General features: G+C 37.2%; 1 pseudogene; it reads right to left on the bottom strand.

The window, feature by feature from the left end:
• Positions 1 to 9,735: 9,735 nt before the first annotated feature.
• LOC144253759 (non-histone chromosomal protein HMG-17 pseudogene) lies at positions 9,736 to 10,036 on the bottom strand (annotated as a pseudogene).
• Positions 10,037 to 11,167: the final 1,131 nt, after the last annotated feature.

The following is an 11,167-nucleotide window of genomic DNA, read 5'->3' as shown; positions in this document are numbered from 1 at the left end:
AAAATTCTCAAGAGATCTACATGCAATATACATGTTTTTTAAAGATTTTTTAAGTTGTAGTTGGACATGATGCCTTTATTTTATTTATTATTATGTGGTGCTGAGGATCAAACCCAGGACCTTGCATGTGCTAGACGAGCACTCTATTGCTGAGCCATAACCGCAGCCCCATGCATGCAATATATTTAATAATACATTTGAACTGAATGTGGTAGAGCTCACCTGTAATCTCAGCCTGGGAAACTTAGTAAGACACTGTCTAAATATAAATAAATAAAACTATGTTTGAAAATGTACTTGTTAAGTTGTTGTTGTTGTTGTTTGGGGTATCAGGGATTGAACCCAGGGGCATTTAACCACTGAACTATATCCCTAGTCCTATTTTTTATTTTGAGACAGGGTCTTGCTAAGCTGCTTAGGGCTTTGCTAAATTGCCAAGGCTGTCTTATAAACTTGTGATCCTTCTGCTTCAGCCTCCCAAGTTGCTGGATTTACAGGCATGAACTAACACTCAAAGCCACTTGTTAAGTTTTGACAGTCATAGGAGCTATGTGCATGTGTGTGTGTGTGTGTGTGTGTGTGTGTGTGTTGCTGGGGATTGAACCCAGGACCTTGTACATTCAAGACAAGCACTCTACCAACTGAGCTATATCCCCAACCCAAGGATATACCTTTTCATATTCAAGAATCAGTTCCATGGGGTAGGGGGGACATGGATTAGATGAACTCTAGATGGGGCAAAGAGAAGGGAGGGGAAGGGAGGGGGCATGGGGGTAGAATGAGATCGACATCATTACCCTAAGTACATGTATGAAGACACAAATGGTGTGACTCTACTTTGTGTACAAATACAGCTATGAAAAATTGTGCTCCATATGTGCAATAAGAATTGTAATGTATTCTACTGTCCTATATAACAAGTTTTTAAAAAAAAAATTTAAAAAAGAATCAGTTCCAAATCAGTCACTGTTGAAAGCATGTTTATTTATTACAACATGACTAGCCACTCTTATATATGCAGATAATAACACATTTAGCTTGGTAAAAAAATGTTCAACTCAAGACAAATAATGCATAATTTCATTACATACAGAATCTAAAGAAATTGAACTCATAGAACAGAGAGCAGAAAGTCGATTGACAGGACATGGGGGTAGGAAAAATAGGGGGGATCAAATGACACAAAGTTTCAGTTACAAGAGAAATAAGTTTTGGATATAAAACATACAGGATGGTAACTCTACTTAATAATAATAAATTATAAATATGAAATTTGCTAAGAAAGTAGATTCTAAGTGTTCTTACCACATACATACACACAGGAAAGTAATTCAAAGAGATGATGGACATGTTAAATAGCTTGATTGTGATGATCATTATACAATGTATATCAAAACATCACATTGTACACCTTGAGTATATAAAATTCATTTGTCCATTATATTCTAATAAAGATGGGGAAAACGTAAAAGAAAAAATAATCAGCTCTACCCAGGATAAAGGAGACACAAACCAAAAGAGGAAAGATGGTATTAGTTAGATGCAATATTAGCCAAGATTTAAATAAACTGATAAATAAGTGATAATCATGACACAAGAATCATGTCTGCTGGGTGCAAGCTTCTAATCCTAGCTACTTAGAAGCCTGAGGCAAGAGGATCTTAAGTTTGAAGGAGCCTGGGCAATTTAGGGAGATCTAGTCTCAAAATAAAATTCAAAAAGAGTGCACACCTGGAATCCCAGTGACTCGGGAAGCTAAGAAAGGAGGATCCTAAATTCAAAGCCAGCCTAGACAAAGTAGCAAAACCCTGTCTCAAAATAAAAAATAAAAACAACTGGGATGTAGCTCAGTGGTGCTGGGTTCAAGCCCCAGCATTAAATTTTTAAAAATTTTTAAAAAGAAAGAATTGATTCCTTTCTTTGTAAAATTGATAGGTTGACAGGAATGCAAATTGATACAAACTTTCCCTGGACAAAATCCACAGTGCTTATCAAATCCCTAAAAAATGTTTATATTCTTTGAGCCTATTATCCTTTCTGGGATTTAATTTAAGAGAAAAATAATGAATATTTATGATAATTTATGAATTCATCATTCATTGAAGTGTTCATTAAAATGAAAAATTGGAAGCTATCTAGAATCTATAAATAGAGATTTAGTGACATGAATTATGGTTCATTCATATGAAGGAATATGGTGAAGCCAAATTATTTTGTAGGCAATATGTAATGACTTGGAATAATGTTAGTGTCATGATATATTTTTAAAGAGAAAATAATATGTACACTACAATACTAAAATTTTCCAAATAGATCTATGCATAGAAAAAAGTAAGCTTCCCTGCTCTAGAATACGGAAATAATAATATGCATCTCATGTAAATATTACAAGAATAAAATAAAAACATCCAGGTTCTAATGCTTCACATAGTGCTTAGGTTATTTAAAGAACTCAGTAATTAATTTATATATATATATATATGTATATATATGTGTATATATATATATATATATATATATATATATAGAGAGAGAGAGAGAGAGAGAGAGAGAGAGAGAGACATACATAAAGATATTATACACAGAGTCTCACTCTGTTGCTCAGCCTGGTCTCAAACTTAGGGCTCAAATGATCTTACTGCCTCAGCCTCCTGAGTAGCTGGAACTACAGGTGTGAACCACTCAGTAAATTTAGTAAATGTTAACTATTGCTATTGTAGTTGTGGAAGGATGTACATCAACATGCTAACAGAAGTTATCTTTAAGTGGTAGACTTGTGAGTGATTTTTAATTTTCTTTTGCATGCTTTTCAGTAATTTTCACAATTAATTATTTTAATTTCATAATCAGAAAAAAATAAAGAAAGCATTAAAAGAAAAAAATTATAAGACTTTATAGCCATATAAGACTTTATAGCCATCTTTTCAATCAATATAATTCTGTTCAGGATAAATCTCACTTTCTTGGGAGAGTAATTCCATAGCGGATACCATAAAGTTTGAATATTTTTGGAACATCATTCTGATCTTTGCTAATCTCTCTTAAGGAAAGAGTAGATGCAAACAGCCAATGGAAAAATATTTCTATTAAGTCAGTTCTACACACACACACACACACACACACACACACACACACAGGAATGCAGATTGAACCCAGGGATGCTCTGCTACTAAACTACATCTCCAGCTCTTTTTATTTTTATTTTGAGGCAGAGTCTCCTTGAGTTGCCCAGGCTGGCCTTGAGCTTCAGATCCTCCTGTCTCAACCTCCTGAGCAGGAGGATTACAGGCATGAGCCATCATGCCCAGCTTCTCCACAATATTTACATTTTTATTCTTAGACATAAAATAAAATGTTCAGAGTTCTCCTTTAGAGGCTTGACAAGAATTTTAGAAACTCAGGGATTATGACAGATCTGGACATTCCTCTCCCTACCTCCCATTAAGTACTAGGAACTAAAAAACTCAATGATGAGTCATCATTTACAGAAAAAAACAAAAAGCAAGAGAGTTGGTATTATATCATTTCGTCGCCCTTTTTTTAACCTATTCTAGTAACTCTATATGACTCAGTCAGGAATTTAAGGTCAATTGAAAGATATTTTTTCAGAGTGACTTGAAACGTGGATTTTTCTGAATCTAAGTATTGGAGTTTCAGTTTTGAGTCTTTCAAGTTCACACCCAGAAATAAAAGTGTCAAGAGAAAATTCCAAGAACTCTTCTTTGGTTTTCACTTACAATGCATGTAGTTAAAAAGAAACCGTTCACAGAAAGATTCCGCTATTTAACCATCGTTGGGTATGGTGTGAAAGCCCCAAATTTCCCAGCCTTTTAGTTGGGTGAGACTGGCAACATTTTCAGCCAATGAAACAGCTCCTATTTCTCAGCCACAGTGATTGGTCCAGTAATAGGCACATGACCCTTGTTAGACCAATCAGAAGCAACCAGATTCAGTTCTGGGGGTTCTTGATACATTCTTTCCCATTAAAGGAGACTGGGTACGGTTTTGGCTTCGGAGCGGGGACCTCTCCTCTAGACTCTTGCTTGGGAAAACCTACTTGGAACTGCGAATCTGAGAAATAAATCGAGTCCTGGTTGCAGTGTGAAAGCGCAAGATTAAGCTTGGCCTAAACGAGTGTTGCTGAATTGGCCTGTTTAGGCAGTTCTTCACCCTCTGTTTTTGGTGCAGGCATCTTTGATTCATAATTTGGATCGGTCACTTAAAACTAAACAATTCTAACTGACATAGAAGGAAAGAGTGTACAAAATTCATAATTAATTATAATTAATTATAATGAAACTACACTGGATAATATTTTTTCGAATATTTATTTTTTAGTTATAAGTGGACACAATATCTTTATTTTGCTTTATGTGATGCTGAGGATCGAACTCAGTGCCCCACGCATGCGAGGGGAGCGCTCTACCACTGACCTACAAACCCAGCCCCTATACTTGATAATTTAAAATCAAATAGAACTCCTTCCTTACATTGGTAATGTACGTATTTCTCCACCTGTGGTTCTTTGAACAATATGCTGTATTGTAAATCATCTTAACATTCTTCTCTCTCTTTTTTTTAAATTTTTTTCTTTAATTGTAGTTGGACACAATACCTTTATTTTATTTATTTTTATGTGGTGCTGAGGACCAGACCCAGCACCTCACATAGCTAGGTGAGTGGTCTACCGCTGAGCCACAACTCCAGCCCCTTGAGTCTATTCTTATGCACTGTTATAAGCAATCTAACCTGGGTTCATTCTCAGCAACAAAAATAAATTTAAAATAGGCTTAACGTACAACTCATCCTACTTCAGTATTTTTTCCAAGTGTCAAATGGTGGGATAATTAGCTGTTCAAATAAAAGAGGCCATTCTAAAGAACTAACTCAATAGAATTGAGGCAGTTAAAACAAAAACATCTTCAATGTAAGGCTCGAAGAGCTATATGTTGGAAATCTTGCCAACAGTGCTTGGAAGAAAAAAGCTATTTTATTTTAGCACAGACATAGTTAGATGTGAATATGATATTTGGAAATATCATTCAAATTCATGGTTTATAATCATGGTATATAAAATTGCTACAAGTATTGTGTCACTAGAAGGCATAAGGGTTTCAGAATGAGGCTGGATAAAAGCTTGACATTTTAGGGAACAATTGTGAGGCATGTATATATTCTTGTATGACTAAATGAATGTGATGATGGAGAAGAGTACTAATTTTTTTTTATGTTGTACAACCTGAAACTGGAATTTTTAAGGCAACTCTACTTATTACGACCTAATAAGTAGTAGAGTTGCCTTAAAAATAATGTTTTTAATAATGTTTGTCTTGTTCCTTTATCAGTTTATTTAATGTTTGTATTTCAATGTATCTGTCCAACTTGGCTATAAATGGGCAAGAGCGTCAGCCTGTCTGCCTTGGATTGTAAACTGCTGGGGGGGAGAGGCAAGGTTTAGCTAATTTTCTCTGTGAATCATTTACCATGACATAGCAGGGCACACAATTATGGATTTAATAAAGGTGTTGATTTTGATCTTTAGAATGATGCTTAGTCCCATTTATTATCTTCTTGATCCTGCCAGCACTTCTAAGAGGGTGGGGAAAGTTGACTTGATGTACTTTTAATACATTGTGATCCCTGGAAACTTATGTTAAATAGGATAACTGAGATCTACAGTGATGTCTATTGGTAAATGCCTGAAGTTTTATATTTTCACTCTTCTGTAGCTGTTTGATGTGATATATATATATTTGGAAACTTGAATGTTTTAAATTTTGATTCACTTCATATGAAACTCAAAAGTTGTGTTATTCAAAGTGATAGCTTTTGAATAGAGAATTTCAAATCTTATTTTGACTTTTACCAATTGTTATTAGAAATAGAATACTTACCCTGACATTTAAAAATATTTATTAATATGATTATGGTTATTCTTGGTGTTTTTAATAATTATTTTTTGTTGATGGACCTTTATCTTATTGATATGTGGTGCTGGGATTTGAACTCAGTACCTCACACATGCAGGCAAGTGCTCTACCGCTGAGCCACAACCCCAGCCCCTGATTATGGTTATTCTTGATTGGAACCAGGGTTTTTTTGCTTGCTAGATAAGCTCTCTATCCCTAAGTTACAACCCTAGCTTCTTTCCACACTCCCACCCCCACCCCCACCAAAAAAAAAAAAAAGAAAGGACAAAGAAACCAAAGGATTAAAACAGGAAGAGACAAAGTCCAACTTATGGTATAGGAAGCTAATTTGTCCACAAGGTGGGAAATGGACTGGATGGATTGGCAGAGAGCTAGACTAACAGAGGGAGGCAGGAGACAGGCGCCCTTGCAAGAGGTGTGGCCTGAGAAAAGTTCAGGGGCCAAGGGAATGGAGAAGTGGCTCAATGTGAGTGGCACATACGGGATAGAGTTGCCTGGATATGGGATTTATGGAGAAAGTGAAAGATGACTCCCAGATCCTTGGTATGGATTCCATATACCAAGATAAGGCACTCAGAAAAAGCAGCAGAGTAGGAGGGAGGTGGGGCAATGAGAGGGTGGATTTGATGGGCAGCTGAAGATGTGGATGGTTAGGGCATAGGACATTGTTGATAGGTCTAGACTTGGGGGCTGGAGATGTGGCTCAGTGGCAGAACATTTGCCTAGCATGTGTGAGTCCTGGGTTTGATCCCTAGTACTAACAAAACAAAACAAAAAAACAAATCTAATCAAAACAAAATACCCAGATCTAGACTTGGACTTCCTGAGAATGATTACAGTGGCTGGAGCATCAGGGCCCGCTGGATGAGGTCGTCCAGGGAGAATCTGTAGAGTGAGAAGTAGAAAGGCCCAAAGAATTTGTATGAAGACCACAATTCAAAGGGTGGATGGAGGAGATCAAGAAGAAAATGGCAGAGAGAGAGAGAGAGAGAGAGAGAGAGAGAGAGAGAGAGAGAAAAGAGTAGATGACAAAAATATACAAGGGAGGAGAGTTATTGTTTGCATATTTGATGATTGTTTGCATCAGTAGTTCTCAACTGGAGTGACTTTGCCTTTTAGGGCACATTTGGCAATGTCTATGGACATTTAAAATGATCACAACAGGCGGCGGGGTGGGTGTACTACTGGAATCTAGTTTTTAGAGGTAGGGATGGTGCTTAATATCCTAGAATTCACAGATGGCCCCTCCCTTCTCAACAAAGTATCAGTATTGCCAAGACTGAGAAATCCTGGTGAAAAGTTCATATTTTCCTTACTTAGTATAATGCTGTGTGCAGCATTATTCAGAACCTTATTATTTTGTTTTATAGTAGCTAACAATCTGTTATATGTCAGGTATTATTGAAAGCACCTTACAAAACAAACACTTAGCTAGATATACACCTGTGATTCTAGCAATTGAGGAAGCCAAGGCCAGAGAATGACAATTCTGAGGTTGGCTTCAGCAACTTAGCAAGGCTCTAAGCAACTTAGTGAGACACTAACTCAAAATAAATAATAAAAGGGGATGTGCTTCAGTGATAAAGCACATCAAATTCAATCCTCAGTACAAAAAAAAAAATCTTAATTGCACAGGGAAAGTATTCTGACCCTGCATTTATTTCATGGAGGTGAATTGTTTCTCAATACTCTTCAGTGTTTACAATCACCATTAAGAGATGTGAATTCAGATTTACTGTACAAGAATGAACTTGTTATGCAAGATCTCTTTATTAGAAGAATAGAAGTACAAGTGAACCTGACATTGGACTGGGGATAGAGTTGGCAGCTATTCTAACTTTCATCACTGTTCACTGCTCACTGTGAAGACAGTTCAGTGGTGGTTCAATTTCCCAAGATAGGAAAAAAAGAAAACTATCCTGTTCTCCCTACTAAGGAGGATTATGGAGGGGGAGCATGAAAATTGTCTCTACTTTATTTATTTATTTTTTTTACTCTCTGGAAACCACTTCAAAATTCTGTTTCTGTTTCATTTTCAGTATTCTTCAAACATTCAGCAAAGTTGAAGACATAGGCTCCCAGTTAATAATCCTTAACTCCATTTTACAGATGGAAAAATTTAAGGTAGAAAATTACATGTTCAAGGCAACAAAGTGGGCTGGGGATGTGGCTCAAGCGGTAGCATGCTCGCCTGGCATACGTGCGGCCCAGGTTTGATCCTCAGCACCACATACAAAGATGTTGTGTCCTCCAAAAACTAAAAATAAATATTAAAAAATTTTCTCTCTCTCTCTCTCAAAAAAAAAAAAAAGGCAACAAAGTAATTCACTGGCAGAATTCCAAAAAGATTCCATGAGCCCAGACCAAAATGATTCTCTATAGCTGCAGAGATGGTTTTCTAAAGTGCAATAAGTGTTGTTGAAACCATTTTTAAAGTAGTGGAATTTGATCCAACAACCCAGCCAGGATTCAGATGAGACCTGGCTTAAGCAATCAAATGAAGAGATACATTTTCATTCTACCAATGAATACACTTTTTATGACTTGTCCACAATCTTGCCTTTTGCAAATTTAGGCTAAACTAGGTTGGTCTTTTAAATCATGATAGTTAAGCAATGGCTACAAAGATGAATCACCTTGTCTAGGTTAAATAGTTATATTTGTGAAAGTGACCAAATAGAACACAGTGAACTAGCTTCAATTCTCAAATACTTTCATTTGGCTCATATCTAGGTAACCAGAGTCATGCACCCATCTAATGATGCAATTAAACTCAGATGAAGGGTGGGTGGGGAGTGGGTAGAGAGACACAAGTTCTGGAGATGAGACAAGAATGGCAGAATATAGAGAACTGTTAAAACTGGGTGATGGGTACATGGGGGTTTCATTATAATCTATCTACTTCATATATATTTGAAATTTTCCAAACTAAGAGTTTAGTGCAGCAAGTTGTTAACCAACTTCGCAAATGCATTACTTTTATTGAAATTGTGTGATGTTTAAAAGCACAAATATTTTTTTTCCAAGCCAAACTGTATCCAGCTTTATTAAAGATACTTTTCATAAACAATCATGGTATTTCAGGCAGGACATGGGCAGACAATCATTAACAGTATACAACAACTTTCAAACTCCCTTCTTGAATGGACTACCAAAATCAGAAAGCCACTATAAAACCCAATGAAGTCTTCATTTGATGCTCTGAATAGGGAAAGTTTAGAGTGAGGGTTGACATTTCACATTTAGCATGTTGTTTAACAACTTTTCACAAGCCGACCCTGACTTTCAGGAAATGAAAGGAAAATGGCAAAAATTATTAATCTGAAGATCCACAATCTAGAAAAGGAACTGCTGCTCTTCTGAGGGACACTATTCTCAATGATGTCACTGGAAAGTCCAGATTGCCCCACACATTGGTAAAACCAACTGTTGGGAATCAGGTCCCAACAGGTTTAGGGGAGTTAAGTCTATGCCAATGGCAGAGAGGTACAGGAGGACATACAGATGAGTTTGAGTTTTTCCATACCACAAGGCATTTGTGCCAAGGTGGCTATGTGTGCCAACATCAGGGAATCCCTTCCTCTTAGGAACAAAGAGGAAGTCTCTCAAAACTAGAAGGGAAAGGTGTCTTCCCCCACAGCAATCCAGCTGTGGAGACATTCTACTAGTGACATATGCTCCTTCCCCCCAAAAACAACAATGAAGTGTTCTGTGTGCTAACAACATAGCTTAAAAAAAAAAAAAGTAAAACAAAATTCTGCATTTTTATAAAACTTGATAAAAAATAGTATTTCAAACTGTACAGTCACCAGAAGTACACAGTTATCAAAAACGCACACACTTCACTTGACATCTCAGCTTTCTGTGCCTGGTCTGTTTTGGCATCTCCATTTTCTGCAGGGTTATTCCCATCCTTGCCAGTATCAGCTTTTCCCTTTTTCCCTTTGGATACCTTCTCTCCCTTCTTTGCAGGGGCCTTTTTAGGCTTGGGCTCTGGCTTTGGAGGAGCAGGTTTGGCAGACAACCTTGCAGATCTTCTCTGTGGTTCGTCTTTCACCTTGGCTTTATCTCCTTTAGCATCCCCTTCAGCCTTTCTCTTGGGCATGGTGGCGGCGGCGGGCCGCAGGTGCTGGACGCGGGGATGCAGCGGCGCGCGGCTTTGGTCGGTCCGGGGGTTGTTCTCGCCTCTTCTTCAGCACAAATATTTGTCAATCTTCAGGTCTCTACTCCAAGTAGTTAAGAATTTATTTTTAAAGTTTTCCAGGTGATTTAACCATTCAACAAAAATATATTTTTAAAATATTTTTATTTGTTGATGGACTTTTTTCTTTAAGAGTTTGCAGTATTTTTATCTTTATTTATTTTTATGTGGTGCTGAGGATCGAACTCAGGGCCTCACATGTGTGAGGCTAGCTTTCTACCACTGAGCCCCAGCCCCAGCCAGTAGTTAAGAATTTTGAACTCATGTGTACCCTATTAATTTCCTTATGACTTTCAAATAATTATCATATTTTTTTCCAATCTTCCAGAAAAAAAATAATTCATTCAGACAGTTACTGAGATCTTGTTTTATGCTAGGCACAGATCTGTGTTGGGTGAAAGGACACTCACAAAGTTCAAGGACCACACCACACACCAGAATCCCAAGCAAGAGATTTATTGTCAGAAGCATGGAGCAAATTGACAAGGCTGTCCATCTGAGCATAGCAAGCAGCCTATCGGCATTCACAGAGCAGCTTTAAATTTCACAACCATGCTAAGGGGTTACATCATGGGCTGGAGTGGGGTCCACCCTTTTGCAGGCACATGTTCTTATGGGAGGCTAAGCAGAGGCCTCAGAATCTCTAGATAAAATGGCTCCTAGGGCTGGGTTTGTGGCTCAGTGGTGGAGCACTTGACTAGAATGTGAGAGGCACTGGGTTCGATTCTCAGCACCATATATAAGTAAATAAATGAAATAAAGGCCTATCAGCAACTAAAAAAGTATTTTTTAAAAAAATGCTCCTAAACAGAAACAGAGGATTCCCTAGATAAAATGGCTCCTGCCTAAAATGGCGGACCTAATGCCAATATTCATCTGATGTCAATATTGGGGACAAAGATAATACAAAATTTTTCCAAGAATTGCATTGTTTTAAACTGTCCCCCAATACTACTTGCCCTTCGTTGTTTTAGTAGTTTTTCTGTGGCCATTCTTCAGCTGCATTAAGTTTTTATATTGGTGTAAATCAATGGTA

This window comes from Urocitellus parryii, chromosome 3, assembly GCF_045843805.1.
Source record: "Urocitellus parryii isolate mUroPar1 chromosome 3, mUroPar1.hap1, whole genome shotgun sequence".
NCBI lineage: Eukaryota > Metazoa > Chordata > Mammalia > Rodentia > Sciuridae > Urocitellus > Urocitellus parryii.
The sequence above is the reverse complement of the archived record's forward strand: the minus strand, read 5'-3'. Positions and strand labels throughout refer to the sequence as shown.